This window comes from Rhincodon typus, unplaced genomic scaffold, assembly GCF_021869965.1.
Source record: "Rhincodon typus isolate 14 unplaced genomic scaffold, sRhiTyp1.1 hic_rhity00002389, whole genome shotgun sequence".
Lineage (NCBI taxonomy): Eukaryota > Metazoa > Chordata > Chondrichthyes > Orectolobiformes > Rhincodontidae > Rhincodon > Rhincodon typus.
The window spans coordinates 1-17,142 of NW_025968027.1; the positions used below are offsets into that span (position 1 = coordinate 1).

At 39.6% G+C, this 17,142-nt stretch overlaps 1 long non-coding RNA gene across 1 annotated transcript; it reads left to right on the forward strand.

Annotated features, from left to right (window-relative positions):
• The first annotated feature begins 6,638 nt into the window (after positions 1-6,638).
• Positions 6,639-8,012, forward strand: LOC125481504. Its single transcript, XR_007261365.1, has 3 exons — positions 6,639-6,745; positions 7,780-7,833; positions 7,916-8,012. It is a non-coding gene; the product is annotated as an uncharacterized LOC125481504 (long non-coding RNA).
• The last annotated feature ends 9,130 nt before the right edge of the window (positions 8,013-17,142 follow it).

Genomic DNA, 17,142 nt, shown 5'->3' on the forward strand with positions numbered 1-17,142 from the left:
CCCTGGTCAGGTCTCGGTCAAGGGTTTCACCTCCTCCGTTCAGGGAATGGGTCACAGTTAGTCCTGAGGTTTCTTAAAGGACAGCAGTGGGTGGGGAGATAGTGCTAATGTGATCACTGAGGGTGTGGTGAGAAGCGACTGAGGAGGATTCTGGGAATAGTTTGGTGCAGTCACCATGACTGTGAAGAGGATTAGAACATGAACAGTACATCACAGGAACAGGCTCTTCAGCCCATGATGTTGGGTTGAACATGATGTCAAATGAAACTAATCCCTTCTGCCTGCCCATGGTCCATATCCCTCCATTCCTTGCATATTCAAATGTTTATCTAAAAGTCCCTTAAATGCCCTTATCATATCTGCCTCCACCACTACCCTGGCAGTGTGTTCCAGACTCCTACCACTCTCTGTATAAAAAACCTGCCCTTCACATCTCCCTTGGACTTTTCCCCTCTAACCTTAAATGCATGACCCCCAGTATTAGACATTTCAACTCTGGGGGAAAAAAAGATTCTGATCATCAACCCTATCTAGACATCTCATAATTTTATAGACCTTTATCAAGTCTCCCCTCAGCCTCCGCCATTCCAGGCAAAAAAACCTGAGTTTTTCTAGCTTCTTCTTATAGCTCATACCCTCTAATCCAGGCAGCATCCTGGTAAATCTCTTCTGCACCCTCAACAAAGCCTCCACATCCTCCCTGTAATGTGGCAACCAGAATTGAATGCAATAGTCTAAGTGTGCCCTAACCAAAGTCTTATAAAGTTGCAACATGTCATCCTAAATCTCACTCAGTTCCCCAACCAATAAAGGTAAGCATGCCATATACCTTTTTTTACCACCCTATCTATTTGCTTGGATTATGGAGGATCTGGTGCTTAACAGGAGGAAGAGCATCCAATACCAATGAGAAGTGACCAAGGAAGATCCTGGGGAAGTCAGCATAGTCGCCACGACTGCTAGTTTTGAGTAGTAGCCTTACCTTAACAATAGCCAGGAAGCAGAACAAGAGAGACTGGAGGGAAGAGACACTGACCAGAACAAGTAAAAACTCGAGTGCAGGGCATTTTGGGCCTAGTTTCAAGAAACAACTTTGCATTAATTCATTACATTGCGAGTACCATGACACATGCAGTTCATCACAAGTTGAAAATGAACGTTTTGGACAGAAGGGCTCCTGATTGATAAGTAGTGATCAGGTGATTTTTTTTATTTTTCTTACCTTCAATTGCTATTAATTTTCATACTCATAACTTTTTAGAATAGTGCAATTTAGGCTAGTGGTAGTTCAGGACTGGGGTTTAGAGTAGCACCTAGACTGTTGTTTACAGAATAGTGTATTCAGTATTTTTTTCATGAGAATCTAATACTGGTGAATTAATTTAATAGAAATTTATTTATAACAGTTGTGTTAGGGTATGAATGGAAGGTCTAATGCAGGAGGGAAGTACACAGTAAATGGCAGAACCCTTAGAAACATTAGCGCACAGAGAGATCTACAGTTCCCTGAGAGTGGCAACTGAAGTGAATTAGTTGGTGAAGAAGGCATGCTTGTCTTCATTGGTCAGGGCATAGAACAAAGAAATTGGCAAGTCATGTTGCAGCTATATGGAACTTTAGTTAGGCCACATTTGGAATTTTGCATAGAGTTCTGGTTGCTACACTACCAGAAGGATGTGGAGGCTTTGGAAAGGGCACAGAAAAGGTTTATCAGGATGTTGCCTGGTTTGGAGATTAATAGCAATGAGGAGAGATTGAACAAACTTCAGTTGGTTTCACTTGAATGTCAGAGGCTGAGGGGTGACCTGATAAAAGTTTACAAAATGATGAGAGTGTGGATAAAATGGATAGTTGGAGTTTTTTTTTCTTCCTAGGCTAGAAATGTCAATTACGAGGGGACATAGATTTTGGGGTAAAAGGGAGAAATCATAAAGGAGATATGAGAAGCAACTTTTTTTAAACAGAAGGTGGTAAGTGTCTGGAATGCACTGCCAGAGGAGGTGGTAGAGGTGGGTACCATAGCAACATTTAAGAGGCATCTTGACAGATGCACGAATAGGCAGGGATTAGAGGGAAATGGACAGTGTAGAGGCAAAATGTTTTTAGTTTAGAAAAGCATTATGTGTTGGTGCAAGCTTGTTGGGCCAAAGGGCCTGTTTCTGTGCTGTACTATCCTTTGTACTGGTCAGGGATATGTCCAGGCATAAGTCAGGGGTCTGGGCCTTTCTCTTCTCTGTCTGGTTGAGTCACTCAAGGGAATGGGTCATGGTCAGTTCATCAGTTCCATCCACTAAAACCAAGGGGAAAGACATGTCTCAACATTGTTCTTCTGTGGCTATGAAGTTAGGCATCATTCTGGCACAGTTACATTCGGGGCTACACAGTGTCAAACAAACAGGGGGAGGCGATGGCCGAGTGGTATTATCATTGGACTGTTAATCCAGCGACCCAGATAATGATCTGGGTTTGAATCCTGCCAGAGCAGATGGTAGAATTTGAATTCAATAAATATCTGGAATTAAGAATCTAATGATGACCATGAATCTATTGTCGATTGTCAGGAAAAACCCATCTGGTTCACTAATGTCCTTTAGGGAAGGAAACTGCCATCCTTACCTAGTCTGGCCTACATGTGACTTCAGACCCACAGCAATGTGGTTGGAATGAACAATAAAAAAAACAGATGTAAGGTGAAAACAGTGAAATTCTTAGAAACGTGTCAGATTGTACTGTTCATTGTTACCCATGCCACCAAAGTGCCCTAAATAAATCTCCTTCATTTTCTCCCTTCCATTACGTCTTAGTGTAGTCGGCAGATCCATAGCTGGGATGTAGGGAACAGTGGAGTTCACCCAACCTCACACGGCCCGGCCCGGCCTGTCCCAGACTGACCACGCCCGGCCCGGCCTGTCCCAGACCGACCACTCCAGGCCTGAATGAGGGATTGTTTGGAGAAGAGGAGTGGGCATTTAATATTTAGAGTTCTATTCCATCACAATCATGTTTGTTGCTGCCTGCCCAACTTCAGGTCTCAGTTAAAACCAAAAAATGAATGGGTTAATGATATATTGATCAGGAAACAGATGTCTCAGAGACTAACCTGAGCCCACCCAGCTTATATCCACCCATTTTATTCATGTTAAAATTCCCCCAAAGTCTTACACCAATGCATTTGAACCTTTACATGCTCTTTTTGAAGTGACCTGACCACTCAATTCTCTTTCAAAAAGGTTCACCTCCACCTTCAGGAAGATGCCAACAGATGGACAATAAATACTCACCTTGCCAGTGACATCTGAAACCCTGAGAATTAATTGTACAAAATTTGCATCACTGATTTGTGCTCAGCTGAATCTCTATTCCACAGCTCTTATCTCCTACTATTAATAAGATCATTCCAAACTGATTTCCTTGGACTTCACATTTCTCCACATTGATACTTACTCCCCTTTAAAACATTTGCTCCTTACAGTGACTTTTTGGCAAGCCCCTGGACTATACTTTGTCTGTATCTACAGTAGAATCTTTCTTGGCTGGTCTTACAGATACTGTTACATAAAATGCTGTGCACACAGCCAGCACCACTATAAATTCTTGCTATCTCTGCAGGGGAACTTGTTCACTGCTGTGAACAAAATGCTGACCGAGATTCTAAAGCATCAGCATTATCAGCTGCTCAGTATTGAACAGGACAGTGTGGGCTGTAATTAGGGAGTATATAGAGTTCTCTGAAATGAGAAAGAAAGCCAGTTCTCTGTTTTTGAAGTGTCTTAACAATTCTTTTACAATTGTTGCTGAGACTTTGGAATATTAGTTATTGTGCGCTGCAGTTCATTTTCATCACCGGCATAGGCTATTGCAAGGTTTCAAATGAGTAGGCAATTTTCTATTTTCCTAATCAACCTGCTCAACGATGTTAGCACACATATCCAAAACAGGTGAGACTTGAATACAGGACTCCTGGGTCAGAGGTAAGTATACTACCACTGGCAACCTATAACAGGCAGTTTTATTCACATGCTCATTATTAACATCATGCTGACTTCAGTCTGTAGAATCCTTGCCATTATCCCACTGTAAGATTCTCCAGTATTAGCCTAGATTTGTCAATGGTGATGATAATGAAGGAATTTGCCATCATTCTTCCAAAACAGAAAACTGTTGGAATTGACAGCAGAATAAAGCAGAAACCCAGAAGTAACTGTCAATAATTCCAACCTTAAGATGGTGCACTGTTGAGATACACTAAGGCAGCAGTCACTGGAATATCTATGAATTGTTGAGAACCTCTGCACTTATGCGCTTAGTATCGCTGTAAAACACTTGTAAAAGCTATGTATTGTTGAACAAGGTGAAACTGGACTTTTCATTTACTGCTGAGCTCATATGACTGCTAAACACTCTTTCAGGCAAAAGAAACTAACATTATATTTGGGGGCTATCATGTCTACATTATGTAGAAATTACTCTTTTCTGAAGGTTTTGTTTACCTTTGTTTTAGCTTGTATCTCAATCCAATCATGCCTTATTTCACTATCTGAACTTGTAAATTAAAGGTGAAGGATATTAAATACTTGTGACTTCCAAGCTCGCTATTTGTACATACTTGAGTGTGATTGGCTGCTACCTCTGTGCTGACATCAGTGCTTCTGGAACCTTCTTTCAGACATGTGGTGCACATCGGTGCCTCATTATTGACTGCAAAATCCCCCATTCTATTTTCTTTTTAATTCGTGATTTGTTATTGTATAAATTTGAATAATCTTGTGAGTTGATACAGTCAGCAATTTGTTGTTTACAGCAGAAAACCGAATTCAGGAATGAAACCTCTAAGTAACATTTTGAAAATGTTTGATAACTGTATGAACCTTAATATCCTTTCAAACAAATGATAAGAGGTTATCACCAAGGTCACTGATATTCGCTGGTCTCACTTGCCTCATTTACTGACACTACAAATTCTAATGCCTTTCAGTCAGGTGGCTATGATTTGTATGCACACATAAGGTATGCTGAAATCCCAGCACAGTTCGGATATGGGTTTGCTAACTGGATATGTGGAAGGATATGCTGATATGGTTAGATGAAGAGGGGTGGGAAGATCAAGTGGAGCAAAAACACCACCATAGACCAATTTGGGCTGCAGACTATTTCTGTGCTATAGATACCAAGCCACTCTAGACACCATAACATAAATATGCAATACTTTTAGCAAAGAAACAGCACTAAGATCAGTGTCTACTGAATCTGTCATATGTTAAAAGTTTGGAAGAACGTTCACCATGAACCCTAGGAGCTCTTGCCCACCGTCAAATATCATAAAATCCTTTAACATCCACCTAAACAAATAGATTACAGTTTAACATTTTATCTAAAGTACAGCACCTCAGACATTGCAGCATTCCCTCATTATTACACCAAACTCACAGGCCATCATTTTTTTGTTCAGCAAAAATATTATGTAAATTAAATGAGATCATCCATGATTGAATTAAATGGTGGAACAGGCACACAAGACATGTGATCTTCTTCTGTTCCTATGTTCTTAACATTTGACTTGAAGGTTTGAATACTACCATTTGAACCAATTAATGTTACATGTGAATAGAATTATGTATTTATTATTGTCCTGCAGAGGGATAGCATGCTGAAAATCAAGACCGGCTGTTACCAAAATCATCATAAAAGTTAAAGATTTTATAAAAATGTGCAAAAATTCTGTGATTTACCTGATTTTCAGACCCAGGTTGGCAGAAAGCATGGACCAGGCTTCTGTACTTAACAAGAATGACTATTTATTAAATAGAAGCAAATAGACTGTAGCTGCAAGTGACAATTACAAACTGTCAGCATATAACTGTACTGATTAAGCTCTTATCCCCTTATAAACACTCACAGACACACATAGAAATAAAGCTTGGATTTTATGGATAGAGGGAAAACTAGGAAAACAGTTTGTGCTCTTTGTTCACAGGATCTGCCAAGATGATTCTTGAGCTGCCCTTGATCATCTTTCTCAGGTTGTGTCACTGTTTTGCAAGGCTGGCTGGTTCACACTTGTAAAAGATCCTTGACTTAATAATTAAAAATCACAGATTCAACAGATGCTGAAGAAAAGATAAACTAGTTTTCTTCGGATTAAGTGCCATTCACTGCAGACAACGATGAGAGAGAGAGAGAGCTCCTGACCTTGTGGAAATATGAAGGCTTCTCACTGTCTTGTTCATAGCCTCAAGCTGATAAACTACCTAAGAACCAATCTCATAGCTATTGGCATAAAGAAGGCCTTTTTCATTGATAATTGGTCACAAGTCCAGAGATCAATCAGCCAGTTAGTTTTAATGAGGACCTTTAAAGGAGAAGAGAGATGTGAAGAGGTTTAGAGACAGAACTTAAGCTTTAGACAGCCAAAGACACAGCCATCTGAGGTGAGGTAAAGGAAATGGAGGATGCACAAGTGGCCAGAATTGGAGGTACTCCATATCTTAAGGGCTTGTTAAACTGAAGGAGATTCAAATGACAGGGAACAATGAGACCATGAAGTGATTTAAGTTTAAGAATGCAAATTTTTAAATTGAATTTTTACCAGGTGGGGGTGCTAATTTAAATTAGCAACCACTATGGGGCAGGCTGGTGGTGGTGTGAATGTGCTTGGTAAGTTTGAATGCATGTAGCAAAGTTTTGGATGAGCTTGACTTTAAGAAAAGAGAAGATAGAAGATAGAAGATGGGAGTCAGCCTAGATGGTAAATACAATAGATGCCTTTTTTAAATGTAAGAAAATGGATGTTTCACTCAACTTCTAAAATTGTCCTACAGAACTTGTTATTTTAAAACTTTCATAATATATGGGTGGAAATCTTGTTTTTATCCAGAGGAGTTGTGTTTAGAGAAAGGCATTTGTACACTGTATCTTATACAGTGACTTGCCATGGTCATATGACCTCCCAATGTAATTGTTTTCTGTACTGAAGGCAGAAGCTATTAATGGCAGTGGATAGAAGAAGATAGAAAGTGACAACTCAGAGCTGCTATAATGAACGACTGATGACTCCATCCTGAATTCCAGAGAAAAATTCATTTATACTTCTCTGGCATGCAGAACAGAACAAGAGTGCTCACCCTACTGAGGGTCAATGTTTAAAACCCAGACTGGAGAAATCAAGGTTTTTTAAATCCTTCTATCAGAAGGTTAAAACACTAATTGAAAAGAGACACCCAAGCCTTCTGGGCTGAATGGGAATAACTCTTATTTCCTCTGGTCAAGGTGCATGAAACCAAATAGGGTGTTGCAGGAGCAATTCCTGGGAATGCTGCCGAGGTACTCGAACTTTTGTACTACTGTAACATGGTGCAGGCTCCAAAACCAGACATCTAAGGGCAATATTTCTTGTTATGAATAAAACAAATGTCCAGTGCATTGGATTCCATTCAGAAGTGTCCATCAACAGCCCCACGCTATATCCAACCAGGAACATGTCTGTAATTCAGTTATGTGCTGAGGGCTAGTGCTTTAGCTGGTGTAGTGCCCATATTGGTGTGGACATGTGTAACATTTAACATGGTGGTTCCAGAGAAGTTTTGGTACCATGTTCTGCCTGCTATTCCAAATAACTGAACATCTTTGAAGATTCTGATGCTTTTCTGTTAGTAACTACAGTATGAGGAAGTACTACATGTATTCCCATATACATTGAAGTAAAATATATTGATAAATTAATGTTTATCGATCTTGATTATTATAGCTAAAACCGTCTCTTTCTTCCCTTTATTCCTTTAGTCTGGCTATAATACGAGAACACTAGTATCAAGGGAGCATGGGTTTCTCGTACAGGTAAGGAGCTCACCAACATCATTGTTTCAGGCATTAGCCCATCTCTTGCTGTCTCATAATTGATGTCCCTTTATTTGTACAGACCATTGAGTATGCAGAGCAGCGGATACCAGTCCTCAATGAGTACTGTGTGGTGTGTGATGAGCCCCATGTCTTTCAGAATGGGCCAATGCTCCGGGTCAGTACAGAGTTTACTGTTTAATTTTAAATATGCCTATGCATTCTGATGCAGTATTTATACTAGAGTGCTGATACAGGAAATAACAAAACTGATGTTGCATAGTACAAGTTTTGTACAAAATGACAGCAAATGATAGGTTTTGGCTGACACCATGGTCAGGATTTTTAATAGAGCCTGATGTCTATAAATACAGACATGAAATATAAAAGCAAGAGATTTTCGATGAACCCTCTTGAAATGCTGGATTGACCATAGTGGAGCTTTGCATCCAACTTTAGGCACAGCACTTTAGGGTAGATGTGAAATAATTGGAGTGGCTGCAGAATAGATTAATGAGAATGGCTTCATGGATGAAGGATTTCAATTACAAGGACGGATTGGAGAAGCTGGAGTTGTTCTTGTTCGAATATAGTAAGTTGAAGGAAGGTTGGATAGTGATTGATTTATTGTCATCTGTACCAAAATACAGTGAAAAGCTTTGTGTACAAGTGGTACAGGCAGATCACAGCAAGCAAAGGATGTACAGATCAAAAAGACTTGGAGGCATACAAGTTACATTGCAGGTTACATTATTTGAGACTAGAGTCCATTCAACAGTCTGCTGCGAGTCTACCATTGCCAGTACTCAGGCCTGGGTGACTGTAGGATCTTCGAACCTGTAATTTAGATTTAAAAGAATATTATTAGTAATTTTTACAGACTTAGTTTAAGTTTAAAAGTGTAGAGCGGCTAAAAGAAATGTTAGAGTTGGATCTGCTGTGGGAGCTTGCAAGGAGTCATTCAGTATCAGTACTACCTTGCATAAACACTGAAGGATGTTCAAAATCATGAGTTGGCTACACAAAATAGGTAGGGAGAAACTCTTCTTATTGGCAGAAGAATAAAAAAAACCAGGGAACATTGATTTAAATTGATTAGTAAAAGAATCAAAGGTGAAATGGGGAAAATCACTTTTATGCAATAGGTAAGAGGATCTGGAATGCACTGCCTGCGAATGTAGTAAAATTCTGTCGCTGGAGAGAATGGGATAATTATCTGAAGAGTAAAGAATTGCAGGGCTTCAGAGCAAAAGTAGGGGAGTGAGACTAGTTGAGTTGTACTTATAGATGCCAACATGGACATAGTAGGTTCAATACCCACTTATGTGCTGTAACCTTTCTATGATTTGTTTCTCCCACTCCTCTCTATACTTGTTTCTCCATTGTTATGTTTCACACTGGTGTCCCTCTTAATCATTTGTAAATTTAAATATTTTCCTGCCACTAGGAAACCCAACATGAAAATGTGCTTTTGCAATCTGATTGGAGTGCCATGTGGAAAATATTTGAATTTTACATTTAGAAATTTTTGAGGCGTCCATTTAAACTGTTTTCCAGTGCTGTAACATTGTGCGGTACTGCAAACATAATATAAGAAATATCTTTTTCACTCTGCGAGTGGCTAAGGTCAGCAATGCACTGCCTGAGAGTATGATGAAAGCAAGTTCAGGCAAAGCATTCAAGATGCTATTGAACTATTATCCGAAAGGGAAGAATAAGCAGGGTAATGGGGAGAAGGCAGTGAAATGTTTATTCAGACAGTGAATGCAAAATGATGGGCCAAATGGCCTCCGATATTGTTATCATTCTGTGATTCTGTGAAAATTAGCAAGATGCATTGTTGACAAACAGAAAGGAACATATTGCAACCATTCACTCTGTGTTTGACATTGTATTCTGAGATAACCAGTATTTTATGTACAGAACAATGGTATTCAAAGTTATCAAGAGCTCATTAGAGATATCAGTTTATGCCTGGGAACTCCATCAAATACCAGAATCTTTGTCTGGTACAAGCTACATAAGGAAAAGCATTATGGTTTTTTTATAAATTAGCATGAAGTAACAGATCTAATTTGCTAACAAGTAGCAAATATTTTTAGCTGAAAGCTGGACAGAGAGTTTTGCAGAGCCTATAGGTTCTCGGGTCCTCGTCATAAATTTGCAATTTAATTTTCAGACAGTTCATGCATTTGTGGAATAATCTGAAAGACCATCTCTGTGCAGCACATTAATACTCAATAAGATGTAATTGGTTTTCTGCTTAATTTCTATTAATATTTAACCTTATTGCATGAGTCCTTAACAAACTGTCAACTTTGACAAGTGAGTAGAACTGGTCGCATCAGCTAGACCACTCAATACACAGCTTACCAGTATGGCTTAACAGGAAAGAAAACCAGACAGTGTGCAATTGACACTAAGTTACTGGTGGTTTTATGTGTTTGCCAGTGCTGCAGGTGGCATCTGGTGTGCCTTTGCAAATGTCTGCTCTCCGATGCTTGATTCTGCCAAACACCAGCTCAAACATTAAGTGTGCAAAACAACTAATTTGTTTAGTAAACTGTGATTTCACAAAATGTCATAATATTTACTGCACTGCAAATGAAGTTTAAGGTGAGAGATATGATCCAGTGACGAACGTTGAACCCACCCACTTTGTGAGGGTTTACGTGTTCAAAGCTTTTTAAACTGATGAAAGCTTTTAAATCTGTGTTAACTTATGAATTTTACCAGCAGAGTTTGTCAATATGATTTAATTAGATCAATTGAAAGACACAAACAAAAGCCATCAAAGCCAAGAAGATTAGTTGGAAAGTGTAATTGAACGATGTTGGTCTTTCTGTTTCAATACTTATTACATACATGTTTGCAGCACAAAAGTTTAAGGATGAGCTGATAATTTCACAGTCTCGCTTACAAGTATTGCTTCTTAGTCATTATTTCCAAAAAAAACACCTTCATTGGTATTCCTTTCATATAGGTCTCATTATCTCCATGGCTTGTTTAAGCTGCTTTTTCTGTGATTAGGAGAATTTTTTCTTGATGCAGTTAAGAAAACAAAATCTTTTGCAATACTGATTCTGCAAGGCACTACTCCTTACAGTAATATTCTAAAATTTATGATTTTACTCCACTGTGCCATTGTGATGCAGACAATTGGCATACGTGAGTAAGCAGTAGCTGGCTCTGTCCTCTAAACTATGTTTGGCTCCTGATTGGTTATGGAAACTTAGCTGAGGTACTTTGTGAAGCTGTTAATCGGGGAAAAAAGCGAACTTTGCTTGTTTTGAGCAGTCAACACCTGAGGGGAATGTGAGGAATTAATCTTTAGGAGGAGGATAACTCAGACTGGAGATAAATAGCCACGTGGTCAGGGGGCTGAACTTCACCTGCCAACCTGTCCCAGAGAAAACAATACTCTATTAGTTTAGTTTCATTCATTACAAGTTGAAAACAAATAAATCTTAGGCTGTAATGGCTATTAGCAATAGTAGTTGAGAGAAAAATCACAAATTTGTTTGATTATCTGTTAGCCATTCATTTAATAGGAGTATCAAAGGGCAGTGCCATATTTAAAGAAGTGTGTGATTCTGTTCTAACACAGAAATTCTTTCAAGAGACATGGAAAACACAGTGCACAAAAAAAATCCAAAGAACTGTGCATGCTGAAAATCAGGAAACAAAAACAGGAATTGCTGGAAAAACTTTGCAGGTCTGGCTGCATCTGTGGGGAGAGAAAGCAGAATTAATGTTTTGGGTCCAGTGACCCTTCTTCAGAACTGATTGTAGCTAGGGAAAGGTTGCCATATATGCTAGAGAAGGGGTGGGGATAGGAGGAAGGACTATACCATAGGTGGAGATGGAGCCCAGAAAGATAGGAAAACAGTTTGGCAGACAAAGGAATGGGTAAGGGTCAGCCTAGGAGAATGAATAACTGCTTGTGAGGACTGTTAGTAGCTGACAATTGATTATTTGTGGTAGCAGCCCATGTGCTGACGAGGACTGGTGTGTCAGGGTTGGGGTAAGGACATGAGGAAAGGGGTTCAGGCCCTAAAATTATTGAACTCAATATTAAGTCCAGAAGTCCTTAGGCTTCCCAAGTGGAAAATGAGGTGCTGAGCTTTGCTGGAGCACTTCAGCAAGCCTGAGACACAGATGTTGGCCAGAGAACATGATGGTGTGCTGAAATGTCAAGCTCGGAGTCATTTTTACAGACAGAACATAGGTGTTCTGCAAAGTGGTTGCTCAGTCTGTGTTACATTTCCCGAATGTAAAGGAAACTACATTGTGAGCAGAGAAATCAGTAGACTAGATGAGTGAAGTGTAGTTAAATCACTGCTTCAAGGTAAATCATACCTAGAAGGGGCCTTAGATAGTGAGGAGGGAGGAAGTAAACAGACAGGTTGCTGGGGTAGGTGCCAGTGGGGTCTGGGCAAATGTTGGGAATGGAAGAGGCGTGGACTAAGGTGTCCTGGAGAGAATGGTCCATGCTGGTGGGATAGAATCATGGAATCCCTACAGTGTTGAAGACAGCCATTTGGCCCAGTGAGCCCAAACTGACCCTCCTAAGACCATCCCACCCAAACCCACCCCTCTACCCTGTCCCTATGACCCTGCACTTCCCATGGCTAATTCACCTAGCCTTCACATCTTTGGACCGCGGGAGGAAATCAAAGCACCTGGAGGAAACCCGTGCAGACACGGGGAGAATGTGCAAACTCCACACAGACAGTCGCCCGAGATTGGTACTGTGAGGCAGCAATGCTAACCACTGACCCACTAGGATGGTAGGTGAGGATGAGGGGAACCCTATCACTGTAGGAGGGAAAGAGGAGTGGTGAAGACCGAAGTGTGGGAGATGGGTCAGACATGGTTAAGGGCCCTGTCAAACATGGTGGTGAGGAATCCTCGATTGAAGAAGAACGTTTTGGAGACCCCTTGTCAAAGTCGGCATCATCGGAATAGATGCGACAGAGATGGAGGAATGGTAGAATGTAATAGATGAGAATGAGAGTCATTGTGAAGCTACAACCCATGGAAAAACCTTCCATGACAGCCTCCAGTACCACCATAAATCATAGAATCCCTACAATGTGGAAACAGGCCCTTCAGCCCAACAAGTCTACACCAAACCTCAGACCATCCCATCCCGCTATAACCCACACCTCCCTGAACACTATGGGCAATTTAGCATGGCCAATCCACCTAACCTGCACATCATTGGACTGTGGGAGGAAACCGGAGTACCCCGAGGAAACCCACACACATGGGGAGAATGTGCAAATTCCACATAGACAGTCTCCTGAGGCAGGAATTGAACCTGGGTCCCTGGCATTGTGAGGCAGCAGTGCTAACCACTGTGCCACCATGCCACCCCAAGCATGAGAAAACCCTTCAGTGCAGCAATGGAGCACAGGAGAAGTGTGAATGCTGCAGAATTTTTTTAAAAATGTAAAACATTTAATCATGTAAGGAAGCTCTGGTATCAGAACTAGGAAAATTTAATTTCAGAGATAGACCAAATTAAACTTGGTGTTGGATATCCTGGAAATACAATTATTTGGGGTAACTTTCTAAACTTGATCCGAAGAAAGAAACTGAACAAGTAAATATACTTCCATACACAGCCATGTGTACAACAAATTATGTTGTTGCTCTCTAACAGGTAAACAAAATATCAACTAAATTCACAGATCTTGAAAGCTTTGACAATTATTTCACTTCAGAATGAATATAATTCTTAATAGGGCAAGATTCATAAAATATTGCAGCATCCATGGAATCTATAAATGCTTTAATTAATGATCTTCATAAGCTTATGGAGAGATATGACTATAGTGACTTAATACCAGAATTCATTAGAAATCAAGTTGCAGTCATTGTTGGATACATTGCAACAAAAGAAGATCAACCTTACGAAAAAGATGGTGAGTGAAGCAGAGGTCTGGAAGTAAAACAGATCAATTGTAAGACACTAAAACTCCTTGTCAGCACTTTTAATCAAAGAAAGATCACGTGTGTGAAAGGAGCCCAGCCTTTAACACCATTTTTTTTTTTATTTTGAGAAAATAAGGGACTTTCAGAAAATGTACTGAAGGGGAACATAGCAACAGAATAGCAAAAGACCGAAGATGTACGCATGCAATTAGGCAAATAAGGTAGTATAGTCCCCAGTAGAAACCTACTGATTTCCTGGAGGAAATCAGTGAGCCAGACAAAACATTTCAGCATTTTGACATCTTTATCAATCGTGGATTTCGAGTTGGTGACAGAAGCAAGTGTCACTATATTAACAGATAACAAGCAGTGGTTGACACAACACTGCTTGCAGCTGACAGAGGTTCAGTGACATATTCCAAGAGTCTCTGCACTTTACATCAAACTCATGGTGCAAACATTTCTTCAACTTAATGGACATCAAATGCAAAAAAAGACAATACATATTTTAGAATTTTCACTCCTGTGTAGAAGGGAATGTATGGACATCAATCTCATTTGAAATGTGGAAGAGGTTAATCCACAAAAGATCATGGAAAAGCCAAAAAAGAAAACGCTGGACCTCCAGGTCAAATTAGGACCTTAAACATTCAGAATCAGCTGAGTGTAGTCATATTGGAATAAATAGTATTGTTTCATATGGTAAGTGAGATGGAAAGCTATAGTTATTTGGTTGAATGTTTCTTTTTCCAATTGTTAACAAAATTGAAGAGTTTAGATTCCAAGTGGCAATAAATTTTGAGAAAATGCAAGTAAAGAGGTAGCAAATGAGGCAGCGAATGAGCCATCTGTATCTGTCAAGGGGATGTGTCGTGATAGACAGAAAATGGAAGGATTGGCTACTGAATTCAGTCAGATTGTCATGGACCAATGTGAACAACTTTGTGCACCAAGGTCAAGTCTATCATTGGGAGCTAAGGTGATTAGGAAGGGAAAAGTTCAAACAAAATGCTTAACATTACAAAGAAGAATTCCCACCAACAATAAAGGGTATCCCATCAAGTCATAAACACATCTCAAGGTAACACAACTGAGGAAGTGAACAAGATATTTTTATCAATAGTTTAGTCACCAAAAGGGAAGGAGCATGCCCAAAATCTTCATCAAGTTGAAGGAATAGTCCACCTACTTCAACACATGTCTACAGGAGGAATGAGAACTGTGTTGCACTTTTTTGAAAAAAAGAGGTAAAATAGCACAGATGCTGTAACTCTGAAACAAACACATAATGCTGTGGATACTCAGCAGGACTGGATGTATCTATGGAGAGAGTTAATGTTTCAAATCTGGCATGACTTTCTCAGAACGGAGAAAAATTAAAGCTATGGAGCAGACAACTCTACAAAAGACACCACTGAGAAGGGACAGACAGACAATGAGCTAAGATCCAAGATACTGCAAAAATAAAATCACCTGCTATAGTTGGGACCACATTGACAGCTATAAAACATGGTCGTGCATCACAAAAGTCCATCATTAAAGAAATATAAGAGGTTAAAGATCCTTCAGTTCAAGAGAAACATGAAAATCTCAGATTATCAAGAAGACAGTCCCAGATGACTACCTTCAACCTAACAAACTACCATTCTTCCAAGTCCAAAGCGAACACATTCAGGAAGAGTACTGAATCATCCAATCACCTGTTTCTTGTAAAGTCAAAGAGCATCAGGTGGGGAAAGAGTAGGGGTAAAAGTAAATATGTAAAGAAATCTATAAATATAATATCATAAAGACAAGATTTTGGAGATGGTGTTTATGGTTTTGAAACGGTATGAAGGGGTAATGCTTGATTGAGTACAGTAAGCATTGCCCACTATGATGTCTCAAGAAATGAGATTTTAAGAGACATACCTGAGACTTGTGTATTCTTAACAGTCTGTATAGTAATGAAGGTCTCATTTGAGTAATGTGTAAATGATTGCAATTGTGCAATAATAATTCTATTGTTTACTCAACAAGACACTTGTTTTTCCTTTAATCATTTGGTCATGTGGAACTTGAGAGTGCTGATAAAGAAACATTTTGCAGAAGTTGTTTGTCATGCACTCATCAGGACAATTCTTCAGAAAACGAATGTAAAGGGAACATAACATTTATATTGAATGACAGGAGAGTGCTGATTGGTTGGCTAGTTGTCTTGCCGTAGAGAATGCACTGGTTTGACGATGGCTGACAGTTCACTGCCAAACTTTGTTTAAATTTTAATTCGGGCAGATTGACTGTGATTGGTCAAGGCATCATCCTGCAAAATAATCTCAATAATGGCTGCCATTTATATTGTTGGGTTGACATAGGGTCATTGTGTGTACATGTTCTTTCTGTCTGCAAAGATTAGGATCCTGCATATTAATTTATGTAGCCTCCGGTACGCGCAAGTGTACAAAGCTTCAAAGCTACAAAACTTCAAAGCTTCAACAAAAGATGAATACTGCTGAAAATGCAAGACTGTTCTGGTCAGACAAAAAAGTTGGTCATCCTCATCCACACAGCACCACTTTGGGCTTGAATGATCCCACCCACAGTAATGCATCAACAACCCCCTGATTCACCATGCCAGTGTCTCATGAAAATATTCAACCGGATTCGTCGGACATGACCAGTTAATTGTTTTCTCCTAAGTTTTCAATACTCTCAGTTTTTATTCTAGGTTTATAACATCCATGGTCTTTTTATGGTAATTTTACTTCACAAATACTTGCTTTGATCAGATAATAAATATTTAGGTGCTCAGTTGCTCTCTCCCTGACTGGCAGCTCTCAGCAGATGGGACTTGCTGAAAAGAGACAGTTGAGATAATTACACAATTTCATCTATAAAGATTGGAATTCACCTTTTAACTTCAGTGAAGTCAATGCCTTAGTCCCTTTCATGATTGCTTTACATGCTGTGAAGAAGACATAAGGAAGTTATTGGTGGACATAGGTACACCGAGTGAATGAGCAAAATTCTGGCACAACAGGGTATAATGTGGGAAAATGGGAAAATGTGAAATTGTTCACTTTGGCTGGAAAAGTGAAAAAGTGGCTTATTTATTAAATGGAGAATGACTAAATGGTGCAGAGAGATTTAATTGTACTAATATGTGAGTCATCAAATGTTAATGAGATGCTGTCCTTGATGCCAAGAGATATTCTGGTCATAGAGATATACAGCACGGAAACAGACCCTTCGGTCCAATTCATCCGTGCTGACCATATATACTAAATTAATCTCGTCCCACTTGCCAGCATTTGGCCCATATCTTGCTAAACCCTTCCTATTCATATACAGATCCAGATGCCTCTTAAATGTTGTAATTGTAACAGCCTG